This window comes from Alosa sapidissima, chromosome 6 (genome assembly GCF_018492685.1).
Source record: "Alosa sapidissima isolate fAloSap1 chromosome 6, fAloSap1.pri, whole genome shotgun sequence".
NCBI lineage: Eukaryota > Metazoa > Chordata > Actinopteri > Clupeiformes > Clupeidae > Alosa > Alosa sapidissima.
Window position 1 is genome coordinate 19,073,300 of NC_055962.1, and position 17,397 is coordinate 19,090,696.

General features: G+C 42.6%; 1 long non-coding RNA gene across 1 annotated transcript; it reads right to left on the reverse strand.

Annotated features, from left to right (window-relative positions):
• Positions 1-7,272: 7,272 nt before the first annotated feature.
• Positions 7,273-11,258, reverse strand: LOC121711838. Its single transcript, XR_006032461.1, has 3 exons — positions 11,248-11,258; positions 8,325-8,330; positions 7,273-7,488 (listed from the first exon to the last, which is right to left on the reverse strand). It is a non-coding gene; the product is annotated as an uncharacterized LOC121711838 (long non-coding RNA).
• Between the last annotated feature and the right edge of the window lie 6,139 nt (positions 11,259-17,397).

Here is a 17,397-nt window from a genome sequence, read left to right on the forward strand (position 1 = left end):
CGGTGATTGTAACCCAACTGTAGCGCATGTTTGTGAGCGGGTCAACTGGTAGCGTAGTCTCTTTTTAAATGTGTAGATACTGTTTCCTAGTTTGTGATGCTAAGGCCTCCTGGCGTGGCGCGCTGTCTGGTGGTGGGGGTGTTCTTGTAGCTAGCCCTCCTCTTCACTGTGTGTGTGCATTAGTGTGTAGTTGCACCTTACTCTTTGATCTCCACATTTTCTAGACTTGCAGTGTAGCGCATGGCGTGATCGTACCCACGAAACACCGGAGTGATTGCATGTGTTGCAAGGTTCCCTAGTGGTGAGTAGTTGACACTCCACCCTTTTCCTCAAAGGCAGCGCTGCTTCTCCTGGAGCCTTGGCTAAATCCCTGGCTGGAAGACTGCTAGTTCTGTTGTAGCTGTAGCTATTTTATGTGTCTGTTGCACTGATCTGCTTTAATAATAAATTATTATATCAATGATTTATTCCCACAGCTGCTTCCAGACTACTTTTATTCCAAATTAATAAATGGTAGAACGAATAATTTCCGCCTCTGGTCTGCTTGTTCCTCCCTCCTTTTTTTTTATGTAACTGAAATGGTTTGAGTTTATATAAACACCCATGTCATTCCGTTACACCTGCATGGATGCACGACTGAGTGCGCATCTAAATAATATGCAAGATGCAACAACCATTTCTAAGAGGCATATAAACGGCAATTTCTGGCATTACTACTAGCATATGAATGCATTATTTATGTTGAAAGACGTGAAAGAAATGAATGACTCAGGCTTGCACAAATTCATCATTTAAAATAAAATGTTTAACTTTCGCTATCATTGCGAGAATAGGCTACAGTGGGCATCGCTTTCAAATGACCACTTCATTCGCGCATTACGCGGCGTGAAGCTGCGTGAAGCTTTAGTACCACTTTCAGCCACTGTGCGTCGCTCTGCCACTGTACATCGCTCTGCCTGCCGTCCCTTACATAATTGTTGCCGAGAGTAATCCCAGCCTACGAATTCAATAACAAAATAAATCATGCATAATTAAACATTACCTCGATTTAGGCTACTTGGGTATGGCTTAAGGCTTGACTACACGAAAATCGAAATCGAAATTTGCTGTCTACATTATTGTCAGTGTTGGGGTTAACGCAACTACGCAAATCAAAACAGTGGTGTGATAATTGAGCCAGTAGAGAAATAACTGTTCAGAATTAATCTGTAGCCTTGGGTAGGCTTCTGCAGAAAACAATGTTGTTGCCGATTTAATACTATCTGGCTACGTTTTTAACAGGCTATGCAATAGAGGCTTAGACAACTATGACCCACGTTTTGGTTTCGTAAATTAATTTGCCCTACTTCTTGACTGCAATGTAGTCAATTGACTGCTTGACATGTCATTTTTATTTTTCTGTACAATAAACAATTACATCTGCTTTATGCCGCAGAATTACATTCATATTTGGCTGACTGCAGACGCGCCACTTCCCTCCCCATATTCCAAGATTAAGATGGTAGCCTATACAAAAAGCACTTCATACTATCATAAAAAAAAAAATAGTTAAAACGAATAGCTATTTGCAATTTGACAAAACACTGGTCCTCATTTTGCGAATGCGAGGACGATATGAGCCTGTTGCATTTAGTTAGATGTCCGAGTCACGCATAATGTTTGAAAACCACTGGCTCGTAATCACAATAATTTAACACACGACAGTTGGATAACCTACTTCATCATGTCCCCATGCCTACATTTTTGTGAGTAGCATAGAGATCGTTAAAAACAATAAAGTATGGCTCTCCGTTTGGGACATCGAAAACGTATATTTTTAATAGACTACCGTCGAAGATGTTGACTTGCAAAAGCCTCGGGATAACACGTTATCTCCACTATCATCAGTCATGCACCTTGATCAAAGTGGGGAATGAAATAAAAGTTTGAGAACCACTGGCTTAACAAGTTACCTACAGTCCGGAACACAGAATCTGTTGCAATATTCTGATGATCGGCGATGATATCGGCAAATGTTTGTTTTCCAAAGTAAGAATTTCACTTCACCATGCACCATGCACCTTCGACAATACCTGCCCTACCTGGTATCATTACAAACATTATTCTGTGTCCTAAAACTGGCATATTTTATGGCATTGTGTCATGTAAGTTTGTTGCAAAATCTAGAGAAATGTGTGAGGTGGTCAGCGGGGGACAATTGAGACACACATTGGATTGTGTTATTACTTGAACATTCCACACTATCCACAGCTGTGGTAGGCCTATCAGGGGCAGGAGGATTACTGTCAGCGCAGGCTTTATATAAAATTCTTCAACAGAAGGCCTCGAATGTTGTCTTGTTTGTGGAGCGCTTTGCTTCGCTTCTGTAATTTCGGCTTCATTGAAAATGAGGGCTTCCCTCAATGACCCTCCGAGAATAAATAAAGGTTGAATGAATGAATGAATGCCGGCTTGCCCAAAATAAAGGCATGTGGTTTGCGCAGCCTACAGTAAATAACAGACCCGCCAGAATGTGCGTTATGATGCTTTTTTACTAGCAAGATGTTTTTGGTACCCTACGCACACTGCATGTTCTTAAATAACAATGATCATCAGTAATATTCGACCATTAATTTGGGTAAATGGGCAAGCGTGACCACCTTGATTGGCTGATGTTTGTAACGTGGGCATGATTCCAAACACCTCCCTTACGATGATGAGTGACAGGTCTCAGAATGCGTGCGCTACACAAGGACGAAAGATGATGAATAACTGGGGCCGTAGGCTATTCACAAAGGCTTTTATCTTACTACTAGGAGTAGGCTACTCCTAAATCGCACTTACAGATTTTAGATTGGAGTTTTCTCTTAAAAGTTATTCACAAAGCCTTTCAGACAACTCCTAAACTAGGAGTGAGTCTTCGTGGCTATGGATGACGTCATTACTCATGCACGAGCTTGACTGAAGTGACCACCTTGATTGGCTGACGATTGTAACGCGGGAATTCCAAACACCTCTCTTCCGATGATGACTGACAGGTGACAGGTCGGAGAATGCGTGCGCTACACAAGTAGTGCGAAGGACGGAAGATGATTAATAACTGAATAAAAAGGCCTAGCCTAAATGAATAAAGAGTAAGGCAAAACAAATAGCTTAGTAGCCTAATGAAACATAGGCCTATGGATTGATGCAGTAGCCTACCTTTGCAACATTATTAAATTAATCTGTCACCATATCCCTAGGCTACGTTTGCAAAGAGGAGAACATTTTAATTTGATTCACAATGAAACGTTACATTTCATTTACATGTTAACAATGAGTAGTTTTGGTTGTTGTTGGTGGCGTTATTGCATTCCTTTTATGAATGCAAAATTGTTCCCTTGCGATTGGAAGCTCCTGTTGCGCATAGGCTATTTCAAAACATCGCAACGTAAAATGCCACAAAAAAGCTGTTTATGAATAGGTCTTAGTGAGTTAGGAGTCCTCTCGACTTAAGCTGTCCCAGACTTAGGTGCTACTTTTAGGTCTAAAATGCTTCGTGAATTACTTTTTGTGAAAAAATTAGGAGTCCTAAAGTTAGGAGTGACACGCCCATTATTTTTAGGAGTTGCTCCTAAATTCGCCAGTTAGGAGCTACTTTTAGCTTTAAAATTCTTTGTGAATACGGCCCCTGAATAAAAAGGCCTAGCCTAAATGAATCAAGGCAAAACAAATAGCCTAGTAGCCCAATGAAACATACGGATTGATGTAGTATCTTTGTAACATTATTAAATTATTCTGTTACTATGCCTACGTTTGCAAAAGAGAACATTTTAATTTGATTCACAATAATGTTACATTTAATTTACATGTTGACAATGATTAGCCTAGTTTTGGTTGTTGTTGGCGGCGGTATTGCATGTTAGTTATGTCTACAATGCAAAATTGCTTCCTCGCGATTGGAAGCTCCTGTAGCTGCATAGGATTTCAAAACCGCAGGTTTGTAAATAGGTCTGTGAGTAAGGAGTCCTCTTGACTTCTTTTAAGCTGTCAGAGGTGGGAAGGTGTGATTTTTTGGGGGAAGGGCCGGATTAACTGGGCACAATTGTCTGATGGCCCCCCTTCCCCCCAGCCAACGTGAATCGGGTGGTTAGTTAATAGGCCTATCGTGAAGATTTTTCCTGCCATCTAAGGCACGAGCGCATCTGTGAGGCCAAGCCTCACCAAGTAGCTCGTTTGTTTACAACTAACATTCCATTTAATTAAACTGCTTTATAGGCTATGCCTAAATAGTTTTCAACATTTTGAATATTAGTGTCGGGTATATTGAAATGTTCTCAAAGTAGCCTTATGGCTGAAAGCTGCTTGGGACACCCCCCCGTCAAGCAATATAACCATACAAACGCGCTTCCTGCACTCATTGTTTCAAAATTAGTAATTTTGGCTTTGTCAGAACTGAAGAGCTGTGGACGGTACGGCACGGTATGCCCAATGAAAATAAATTAACGCAACACAACACAACACAGACCCCGCTTCTCTCGCGTCAGTCACTGACATGAACGAAACACAGAACCCGCTTCTCTCACGGCAGTCACTGACAGTAACCTAGAATAAATGCATGGGGAAAAACACTTCCCCATGACAAAGACATCGTAAAACACTGAAAGTTAATATTTTGTCACTAGCAACATTCATCTGTCCTTTGTCAAATGTATTATGTTCCAAGTACCCTATTCGTAATTCTGCTTCATAAAGTTGAACAAATACATTTGCTTATTTCACAGAAAAATATAAATAGCCAGTCTACAGTGCAGAGTTGGGTAGGCCAACTTGCAGTGAACATACAAACCAAGTTATGGTAGGCCAACTTGCAGTGAACATACAAACAGGGGAAATTATTTATCTTACAGCTGAGTAGCCTCAGGTGCGCACGTAGACATAAGGCCGAACATGCAAGCGCCAATGAATCGTGCTCTCACGACAATCGCGCCGTTAAACTTAAATAGGTTACCATCACTCTAAGTTCGCCTTCAAGCAAGGAAAACGATGATTTGAAGACATCTGTTTCGTTGGAAGGGCAAGGGGTAGCAACAGGGCAACACAGAGACAGGCCCGATGGCAGGGCTGTTATGAGAGTATTAAAATATGGGATATTCTACGGGAAAACATTAAAACGGCAAGACAGCGGGGAAAGTTAAAATACGTGATAAACACGGAAAAAGTTGGCATGCATTGTTTCGGTCCCCGTGCACAAGGATTATTTGTCATACTATTAATCACATATGATTATTTGTGAAATTCTGCAAACAGGCGCAACACATTTGAAAAGGAAGGACTGGTAGCATGCAAGCTCACGGGAAAGATTGATTTAAGAACGTTATCACAAAGTGTGTGGCTGTGGCGCGGGCGGAAGACAATTGGCAGGGGAGGGTCATGTCTTTTTTAACAATTCTGTCGGAGGGTCATTGAACAATTTCTAGCAGGCAAGAGAGGGTCATGCAACTTCCAACTGAAGCACTCAAAATTGGCCCCTTCAATAAATAATGATCAGTCCCTAGATTGCTGCTGGGCTATATGTCTTGGTTCTGTTAACAACTCATTGTCAAACGCATAGCCTATCTCGCGGTTGCATCCATTACAAACAAACATGCAATGTGAACGTCTGGGATTGGGGAGAGCACTAAATGCTCTACTGAATAAGCACGAAGTCAAACCTTTAAATGAAAAACACTCTTTAATAAACCAAAAAAATAAACCGCTAATGAAGTAAACTTGTGACCATCAAAAATTGTTTATCACTTGTAACTCCGTGATACCAGGACGTAACAGGAAGGCATTTGGCTGAGCAACGGAGGTTAATATGCTCCATGTTTTGTCCAAATGATGACTGTCTATCATCGTTGCACTCAGAGAAAACCGGAATGTTTCATTCGCCCCCGTTTCAATCGTCCCGGTTGTACCTACTCAAAACGCAGATAGAACCTTATTATTCTAAGGTAGCGAAATAGCGTTCAGCATGATTCATGCCCAATTAATTCCCCCTGTTAAAGTGTTCGCCTTTGTAGTTTGGTTTCGTGATGATAAACGGCTTATGGCCAAATATGTGAAAACATTAAAATACAGTAGGCGATAAACACGGAAAAAGTTGACAGTGATTTTTTCCTAATCACTTTGGAGGGTCATAGAAAAATGTATTGCTGGCGAGGGAGGGTCACGTCTTTTTGGACTAATGCTCCCAAAACTCCTCCGGTAGCCCCTTAAATAAATAACGAACAGTCCCTACTTGTGACCATCAAAAATCGTTTATCGCCTGTAACTCCGTGATAACAGGACGTAACAGGAAGGCATTTGGCTGAGCAACGGAGGTTAATACTCTATATTTTGTCCAAATGATGTCTGTCTATCATCGTTGCACTCGGAGAAAACCAGAATGTTTGATTTGTCCTGCGTCTCTACGGCTGCAAACGGGATTCACTCGCAGTTAACCAAATATTTCTTTATTAGGGCAGGGCAGGCATATTTCTGGCTATTACATTATTTCTAAACCAGTCTGCTAAAGTCTGTAGTGAAGTCTGTGTAGGGTTTTCCAGGCTCCATTTCTTTTTATGAGACACCCTGCTCACTTGAGCCATCTACCGGTTGTTTGGGTTGTTGCAGCGTCTCACTGGAAAAATACAAATTAAAGTCGCGTGATACCGCGTGATCCCATGCGCGGACCGCGAGTGAAGCTGGCCAAGTCGAAGCACTGCCCACTGTACAATATGGAAAATGTTTCAAAGTTCCCTTTGAGTCTGATCGGCCTCAAAAATGTATGGGATTTCTTTAGCCTGTGCTACACCTTTCCAACAAGTTTTTGTAGTAGTTACTGCAGTAGGGTGCAGTAAATGGTATAAATAGCTTTTGATAGCGCACGTCACTAACGAAAAACCACCAGGACAAACCACTCAGGGGTGTAGGCTACTTTGGAACCATCACTAGGTCACTAATTTTTGCATTATTTACGTTTGATTACATTTCAGATGGTGGTGCGTGTTGGTTTCCTGTAGGCCTAGTATAACTCTTTTTTCTGTCTTTATTTTTCTATGTCCGTATATTGGGGTGGACATTTTGGTCATATTTGAATATTGGGGGGGACACGTCCCCCTCAATGTCTATGGTGACTACGGCCCTGAGGCTAAGTGTAAGTGTTCTCTCATTGACGCCGGTAGGCCTATAAGGAAAATGCTATTTCAGTTTGTAAAATGTATCCCCCCCCCCCCCCCCAACTGAATTAGTCCCCCTATGTGTGAAGCACTGAAGGGGGGAATTCCCCCCCATTTTGAAAAATGAATTTTAAGCCCTGGATTAAACTTAGCTTCATGTGTTCCACTGAACATTATAATAAGTGGGTTCACAATGTGTGGGGCTGTGCTAAACCTGACCATAAGGCTACTTTGGCCAGAGTTCAAAGTAAAAATGTATTGAGACAAGGTAGCATCCCATCAGGGTTATCTCAACATAGTATACTAGCCTATAATATACAAACCATAACTCTAAACGCTTAATTAACTAAGTGCATGCTGATCAGATAGGCTATGCCTATAGACCCCTCTTGAAAGACCTAAAGTGCCAGTCAGATATACCTTGAGTCTCACATTTTTAAAGTCTCAATGTATCCATTAGTTTACACAGAATTCACTAGAAGTCATTATTTAAGGGGCTATTTTTAAAAATGTTCTGCCGGGGGTGCATTCCCCTCGGACCCCCCTAGCCTTCCAGTGTGTGACACTGGGCTAAGCCCCCAATGTTTCAAATGTCTGGCTCCGCCCCTGGAGCACACCATTTACAGGGACGCAAGAAGGTCTCCAAAACTTCCTGACGTAAAGCAGTTGTGGGAGGAAGTCGTGATGAGCGAGTCCTCGTCTTCTGGCATCACCAAAACAGCTACACAATGCCGTAAACGCCACAATGATGTCAGAAGACGGGGAAAGCAAAAGCTTGCCGCATACCGAAAGTAGTGTTTGGAGACAGGAGGGGGACTGGGCAACACTGACGTTCTGACGCCAGCGGAGGACCTCGCTGCTCTACCCTCATAGCATTGAGGGTTTTGGAGGGTTAGAAATAGGTGTCCAACATCAAGGTCAGTCAATGCTTACTTACATACAGACTTCTTGTGAAAATGGTTTTGTTTAATGATTTTATTGCATCTCTTCAGATTAATACCTGAAACAAGCCATATAATAAATAAACCAAAATGTCCTGCAGCTCTGTTGGCTGAAGATTCTCCTGTGCCCAGAACCAGTGGAGTGGAGCAGGGGGCCAGATGTGGACGGAGAAGTGCAACCAACAACATTGAGGTCCAAGGGAGCAATGTCAGCATCGGCCACGGCTGTCTTCGATATGCTGGAGAGAGAGCTGGTTGGAATTTGGCACAGACATCAGCTCGGACAACTCCATAGGAAACAACAGGGAGGAGGCATAAAATGACAAATTAATTGTTATTTATGGAGTTTATTAACTAAAAAAAACCCGACGGATAACCATTGTCAAACGTTTTGCATGGGGGACGTGTAATATGATAGCCCGTACCCCGAGAGGCTAGAAAACGGGGTATATTTCCATCAACAGTTGCCTACAGGACGTCTCTCGCGTTTGCAACAGCTCGACGTAATGTAGGCTACTAAGCCAACAACATGGGCACAGGTTCCCTGTTAAATCCCAAGATGAAAATGCTCATTAACCAACTACTATATTCTTACTACATCAAATATTAACGTAACCTAACATATCTTAGTATCAATCTTCCACTAGCTAGCTAGCTAGCATTAACGTCAGTGGTTTTTGCACGGCTACTCGCCACAACTGCTTGTCACCTTGTATGTATTCTAAAGTTTTGAATACACCCCTCCATAGCATAATTAAGTCTCTTTTGATAGCTTCTGGAGGAAAGTAAATCCTTTATCGACCAAAACGTCCTCAAAGCCTGCTTTCATATACTGTCAGCTGCCATTGTCCACAATGTATTTCTAATCAAGTCTGGTTTGTTTGTCCGAGTTTTCACACGGTAACAATGGGGGGCGGAGCTTAGCGACAGGTCAATAGGGTGAGGTGAGATGTCATCAGCTGGCACCCCCGATGAGATCTGACTACAAGGTGGCTGCGGCCTATCTTTTATACTCCCTAACCTTGGGCCCCCTCCTCTCGCCACTCTCGAAAGACACCTTTTAGCCAATCAGCATCCACCAGGGTTACGAATATTGGTGGAACCCATTGTCTCATCATGCATAAAATTATATGCAAAACTGTCTTCTTCTGGGTTTTTCCCAGATTCTGTTTTTTCCAGTTGGGTGTAACAGGGCTTCTTATCTTGCCACCTTTTACTTGGTCTTGCTGTTACACCATTACATCATCCAATTACATCATCCTTCAGTGTTTCCCCTAGAAATTTTTCCAGCAGCGGTGCTATTACTGGGGGGGGGGGGGGGGTTGTTGAGCATTTTTTTTATTTTTATTTTTTTTTATATCATACCTTCGTGTTTCTTTTGTGGACATTTTCAGCTTTCTTTTACATTATTGGTTAAAAATGATAGAAGAAAAATGAAATGGCACAACCCAGAAAAAGATTTACAATTTATTTAAATTTGTCTTAATGGCAAAGGCCACACCCAATCTGCCAGCACTTAATTTTTCTGGGCTTTTCAAAGAACATCTCTAAGGCTCTTTGGTAATTGAATTGAATTGTTGGGGGGCCATTAATGCTGACACGCATGCACGTAGCCAGATGCTCTCCTTGTAGTCTATTTCTCAGTCCCAAAACAACAAACCCACGTATAAAAAAGTAAATACTCACTTTTCTTCTACAACACTCCCACAGTTACCATACAACTCACTCACAATTAACTCGAAAAGGACCTAGGCTACTTGATTGAAGTGCGACCGTTCGTCTCACCGTCAAGAGAACGCTGAAGTTATGAGAACACGTCTTTCTGATAAGAGAATGTAGGCTCCTATGTCTAATGCCGCAAACGTAGAAAAGGTCTGTTTGTGATAGCCTATTATAGCTAAGTGGACAGAATTTAGGCTATACTTATATGCCAACATATGCTCATATTTCCTTTAACTATCAGAAAGTTTAAACAGGCCTAGACTGTGTTCGCCTAGCTTTCCCATGCAAACATTACATGTAGCCCTACGCTAACGTTACAAGTCTAGGCTACAATTAACGTTAAGACCATACACCTTGTAGCACATTGGTTTACTCTATTGCATTACTTACGTTTTAATAATTTGTCGTTGAATGTTGATGGAGGCTCATCTTTGGGAAATCAGCTCTCTGGATAAAATTGTCAGCCGGAGCAAGAGTTCTCAGAGTTGACGACACCGGACGTAAATCCAATCAGCAGAAAGAACCGCATCACAACAGTAGGCTAAATCGAAACAAACTTTTTCCCCCCATGTTAAATTCATTTCGGTAATCATGAATTGGTTTCTTTTATTTGATGTAGGCTAGGAGAGGAGGATGCATGTTTCACATTAGTGTCAATGTGTCAAAGCAGGCTTTGGATCAGAGGAATTGCTCAAGCTTAACATATGGCATAGGCTACAAGCGAATTCACGGCATACAAACAGCTTCGTGATGAAATATAACTAATATCATTTTTTATTGTCACCAGGCCTATAAGTAGGCTATTTATTGTGTAACCTACAAGTGAACGATGACACCATAGGCTACACTGTGGCGGAGCAAGACCCCATCAGTCGGATAGCTAAACAATGTAACCGTGTTCAGAACGTAGGCTAGCCATATGGGCTGCAGACTTGTCTTTGGGCTTGTAATCACCTGACACATCATGCCGCATATATGTCCTGAATAATGAGAGGCTAAGTGCGGATTTGATGCGCTTACTCAAGACTTTCAGAAAACAATTTCGAGATGACGTTGGCCGTTGTGCTTTTACAGTGTGTTAAGTGAATCTCGTGATATTATGTTGCAGCGGCGCTGAAAATCCAGCGGCGGCGCTGCGCCGCTGTTAAATACACTGTAGGGGAAACACTGTCCTTTCGCTCTCGACCATCTAAAGACAGGCCAGGTGTCACTGTGACCTCCTTCACCCCACTCCTTGACTGCTGGTCTGGTCTATTTAAGATGTGTACAGGCCTTGAAGTCTCATAATAATTGCAGTAATATCAAAGTTTATTAAAACCATACATGCATTTGTAGCGGCGAAATGACCTGCCCAGCCCTGGTCACTTCCAGGCAGGGCTGCCAACTTTTCAAAAAACCTTGGAGTGAGATTTGGTGGGGCCAACCAAAATTGCTGCGGAAAATTTTGTTTGGGTCATTCAGCATTATACCGTACAGTAAAAAAAAAATATACATCAGTGGTTCTCAGGTGTAGGGACCAGGCATGGATGGATTATGAACTTTCGGGCCCCTGGGCCCACATGTATTAAGGGCTCCCCACTAATTGTCACATATGTGGAAGGGGGGTTTGGGGGTCTTCCCCCAGAATTTTTTAAATTAGTTTGATGTGATTTTCTGTATTCTGGTGTATTTTGGGGATGGCCAATACTAAATTCAATCAGATTCATAGCCTACATCCTGATGTGTTGATATTGAGGCAATGATGAGGCAAAGGCTTGGGCTTCAGGGCCCCCTGACACCTTGGGCCCCCTGACACCTTGGGCCCCTGGGTCTGGGGCCGGAAGGCCCGTGCAGTAATCCATCCCTGGGACCAGGGTCCCAGAGTTAAATTAACATTGGTATCAAAGGGATCTAACCTACTACTAGGACCATGGGCATCGGAGGCATTCTGAAAGTGGGTGGGACATTTCAGTGGGGGGTATGGGGGTTCTCCCCCAGAAACATTTTTTTGGACTAGATGCAATTTCCTGAATTCTGGTACATTTTAACAGGTTATTTAGATACTTCTATATAACAAAATAAAGCCAGCCTACAAAATTAATAAAAAGTAAATCATGCATAATTTAAAAATAACTCAATATATAGGCTACTTGGCTACGCAATAAGGTTTCCATTACAGCACCACGGACGTTCAATGAACGCATGAAAGCGGATGGTTTGTTTGAAATTCCGACACTCTTTCAACTACATGGAACGTAATAGTGATCATAAAATACCTCCCCAGATTTCAGTGCCCATCAGTCCCAACATTTAACAATGTAATCAAACAGTCCAAAAGTAAATTAAATATCAAACTAAACCGAAAATGTCATGCTTTTGAAGGCCTACCAGTATGCCGCTCTTAGAAACGCATGTCTCAAAATAAAACTCGAATAAGAAATAAAAGGCTGTCTCGAATAAAATCCTGCCCCTAAAGGCCTGTACTTTGTCTTAAGACCCCAGCCATAATTTGAGGATTTACAGTATCTAAGTAGACAAACTGGCTTCAGATATCCAACAGAGTAAATACGAGATTGTGCAGTCTTAACTGTGGTTAGTGACGTGATGCTGTTAATGGGGAGTTTTACATAGCCTAGCGTAAACCTATAGGTTATTATTTATTTAGCGTACCAAAAAGGCTTTTTACCTTATCAAAAGTGAGGGGGACGACTGATCTCTTCAACACTGCGGGGGATTTGGCGCTTGTCACTGTGTGTGTGAAGCACTAAACAGATGCTAAAAACAGCACTGGTATTTCACACGATGCATACACAGGTAGAATAGTTATGGTGATATTGCAATAAGTTCACAACCACAATATGGTGATATTGCAATAAGTTCTAGATATAAATTTTAAATGTGTTTTGAATGTGAGTGAATGAGGGGATTATCTGTAAGTTAAAACGAACAACCAAATCTGTGTGATCACCAAGAGAAAGCCGGACCCTAGGCTAACGCCTGGGGCCTAGAAGCTTGCTTTCTAGATTTGTTGTTTGCCCATTTGAGGACGATACAGTATAACCCCCTATTTGTAAAAATGGGTAATACCCAAGACAAAGAAAATGTTTTGAAAGGCGATGCCAAATTTATGGGCAAAATCCACCCAGGAATTGAAAATTGGTTAACACGATGGAAAGATAAGATAAGATAATAAAATTTGAAGGCAAATTAACAGTTCCTGGCTGTTCGAAATTGTTACGCGACATAATGATGCACCACTCGAAAAAGAAAAATGGTATAAAAACACAGCACCAGAAAGAAATGGATGCAGCTAAATTGTGGTTGGAGGAGGCAAGAAAGCGCGAAAATAAAATAAAAGAACGTCAAAAATGTACCGTAGCGTATGTAAAAGAGGAAGACAATATGCCTTACACCTCACCACCTTCTTACAACAGATCTGCAGAAGCAGCTGTGGTTAGTGCCTCCGTGTCTGCACCGCCGCCCGCGGCAGCTCCTGCACCCTTGTATCCCCCTTTCCCGACGCCAGTCAGGGGAGGGGAGGAGGAAACGCCCCAAAGACCTAGACAACTGACGCGGTCCCACGGTCAACGTTTAGAATGGGACACCAAGATGTCTGGGGACGTAAATAAAGTTTTAAAGGCAGGAACTAGAGCATCCACAAATCCATTTTTATTAGACGCGGTAAATCTCCCACTATATCCCCGTCTCTCTCCAGGTCTTCATTTTTCGCCACAACCGCCAACTTCACATACACATCTGTATGATGATGACGTTGATGATTTTGATTATGATGACAAAACGCCAAATTGGCCTCCACCGCCGCCTCAAATCAATACATTCCCAATAATCCAACATTTAGGCCAGGCGAAAACGAAACTGCTGACAACTGTCGAATAATGCATGTCTATAGGACATGGACCCAAGAGGACGTGAAGAAGGCAGTCGAGGGCATAGCGTCTCACAAGGCACAGATCGACGAATTCTGCGACGAAATGAAAAATATAATAACTGTGTACCACCTGAATGGTTTCGAGGTCGAAAGGATGTTCCGCTGTAAAACGGGCTCCGATTGGAGCCGCGTGAAAGATAGTTTTGTAGCCCATACAGATGGTACAGCACATGCCCCCGGCACCACTGAACTTAATCAGCAAGTTCAGAACTTGGAGGATAAATGTAGACTAGTGTTCAAAAAACATTGCGATTACACCAAAATACATGCCACAACACAAAAAGATAATGAGGACGTTTGGGAGTTTAGAGACAGATTTGAAAAAGTGTTTAAAGCCTATAGTGGTTTAAAATCAGATACTGAAGACAATAAGAAAATCTACGAACAACAATTAAAACAAGCATTGCTCCAGAGTGTCAGGCCAGAGATAAAAGGTTGGATAGAAAAACATTTTGTCACCTTTAGGACAGCAGCTATGCCAGAGTTTATGGAACAAGCTAAACACGCAGAGAAGACAGCACAAAACAAGAAGAAAGAGAAGGAAAAGAAAGAATCAGGGAAATTGGTAGAAGCATTTGTAATGGCAGTGCAAGTGTAACCCCTTCTTAACGGGTGTGTGCACAGGCACTATTACAATACATAAACAATTAATTAAATGGCGCAAACAGGATCCTGAAGGTCTCAGCGGTGGAATGGTGAGCTGGCTGAGATTCCTGAATACCAGTAGGCTAACAATTACAGACAATAAATTCAATTGAATAGCGCGGTGCCTCCACTGTAAAAATACTACACTTACCGTATAGCTCGTGTATAGTGTATTGCTACAGAATTTAAATAATCAATGTGAAAATAATAAGACTAGTGGTGAAGGTAGTTAAATGAATTGCCAATACACCCAAAGTATAATGAAATATAATAATCAAATATTTATTTAATAATAATTAGATACGTAACACGTAATAAAAGTGACAACCCAATAGCTGAGAAATGTCAGCGAGCGAACAATTCACTCAAGGGGAACCGAACGTTAACGTTCAGACAGTAAGGCTAAATACACTGTTAGCTTAAGCTAAACAGTTCCCAGTGTGAAAGACAGACAACAATACAATATACATATCATTCAATCACAACAATATACAAATCACAAAATAGTATCATATATTATATGATGCAATAACCCAACCCAAGCGCTGGCCGTTGGAGCTCGTTGGTGCACTAAAGCGAAGTCAGCTCTATGAGCTGAAGGCAGGGTAGCGACCGCTACAATGCCCATCCGACTCGCCGGTCGCTCGTGGCGAAGACCGAGTGTGTGTGTGTGTCAGTGTAAGTGTACTCACGAACGAACAGTTCCACTCCACTCAGCCAAACCGATGACCGTTGTCCAGGCGCAGACGGGAGGCAAGCAGCTGCCTTGAGCTAGCCAACGTAGCAGCGACACCAGCAGTAGCAGGGCGGTTGGTCTTCCGGTGGGCTCAGCACAGGCGGAGAAGCAGTCGTCCTTGGGGAGGTGTAGCTCCGGTGGGCCCAGCACCGGAGGTAACAGTCGTCCTTCAGAGGGTCGGGTAGCTCCGGTGGGTCCAGCACCGGAGGTATAAACGAGTTCGTCTCTGAAGGAAAACTGCAACAAGAGCTAGAGTAGCTAGTAGCTAACGACCTGTAGCACTAGAAAAACAGTAAGCTCAAGTTGAACAACAACCCGACGAGAGACACGAAGTCAGTCCACTCCAAACCGATCACAATGAACGTGACCCACTCGCACAGTTCACCGTTCGTGGGCCGGGGTACATAAAAGCACCGCTAAGTCGCCACCGAACAGCACTGACAGGCGGAGCAGGAGAAACAGTGACCTCTCTTCACTCCGGGCAGACTGGAACTCCTGAGCCTTCTCCTCTCTGAGGAGATGGAACCTTCACATTACCCGCGATTTCGCGGGTATAAACAAATAACAAATAATCATTGGCGGAGTATAAATTTCAAATAAAAGCAAAACAGACAAAGACATTTGATTGGTTCACACACAGAATGTAGTAAATCACAGTAGTAAGTAAGTTACAAAGCATTCTGGTACATGGAGTAAATACAGTACAGGTTATTAAATTGTCAGCTTTTACAGGTGCTTACACAAGGAACAGGAGGACAAACAGGCAGAGGCCGAGGCAATAGCAGAGGAAAAGGAAGACAGGGTGGAAATAAGCCAGGACATAGAGATTATGAGAATGAGGGTGATGATAGTAACAAGTGTTACAAGTGTGGGGGTCGAGGGCATTGGGCCCGAGACTGCCCCAGTGAGGATAAGAAAGAACAAAAGTATGATCAGGATCAATATGACAATTGACTAGGAAATGGAGAAGGGGAAGAGCTAGAAATATGTGAAGAATTTCTAGACTTAGCTGACGTGTGTTTAAATAAAAAAACAGAGAAAGTGATACATATTAATGGCAAACCTGTAATCTTTTTATGTGATACTGGAGCATGTAGAACTGTAATGAAATACATAGATGGCCTGCAAAAAACTGATCAAGCTATTCTCGTAAAGTCAGCCAACAGTCATGTGCAAAAACAATATTTCAGTGAGCCTGTGGCTGTCACGCTGACAGAAACAGGAAGCACTGTTTTCGCCCCTGTAGTCATGGCCCCCGGCTGTCCCTACAACCTGTTAGGACGAGATTTAATGGTAAAATTAAAATTAGCCATCTATCCAAATCTACAGGGGGGCATGGAGGCTAGGACATGTGATGAAATTGACATACATTTAGTCGAGGGGAAAGGTACACCATATTACGTCTGGGCCCTGGAGCCTTCGCACCAGGACCCAGGAAAAACAATAGAGACGATAGTACAAAAGGTTAAGGAAAGAATTAACCCACTGGCTAGTCTGATACCCCCTGACGAATTAAGAATTGACCTGAGACGCAAACCTACACCTGGGCCAGACCCAGAGTATGACAAACTAGTGCATAAACTAGGACCTACTAGGGTGACTTTGACTTATTTGTGTTGGTTGGACAGAGAATCTTTTTGTCAAGCAGTTCTGCCACCGCCCCCGCAGAAACTGATGAGTTGGGAACTGAAACCCTACATGCAGCTGTCCACTAGCCCAAGTGAGAAACAGTCACGTCTAGACAAACATGTGAACTCAATTACAAGATTGGGGAACTGAAACTCAAGGAGTTGAAAAAAGCCCCACCGCTGGTTGGAGGCGCACCAGTCTAAACTATGTGGTGACTTGTACACCAACAGTAATACTACATGACAAAACAGAGACATGATTGATGGTTTTAACAGAGGCTGAGGATCAAGCGCTAAAAATAATTCCGTCAAGTTTATGGTCAAAAGGACCTACGGACGTGGGTCTGATTAAAGACATAGAGCCTGTGCGAATTAGAGCAAAAACAGGTTATTATCCATGCCTAAAACAATATCCTCTAAAACCTGATGCAGAAGCGGGGATAAAACCTGTGATGGCAGAGATGATTAAAGCTGGGGTTATTGTGCCATGCCCTAAGTCACCGTGTAATACGCCGATATTTCCTGTCAAGAAAGTGGCCCCATCTACTGGTTGGCGCATGGTGCAAAACCTCCGAGCCGTCAACAATGCAGTAATAGCCCGAGCTCCAAATGTGCCTGATCCCCATACTCTGTTGAA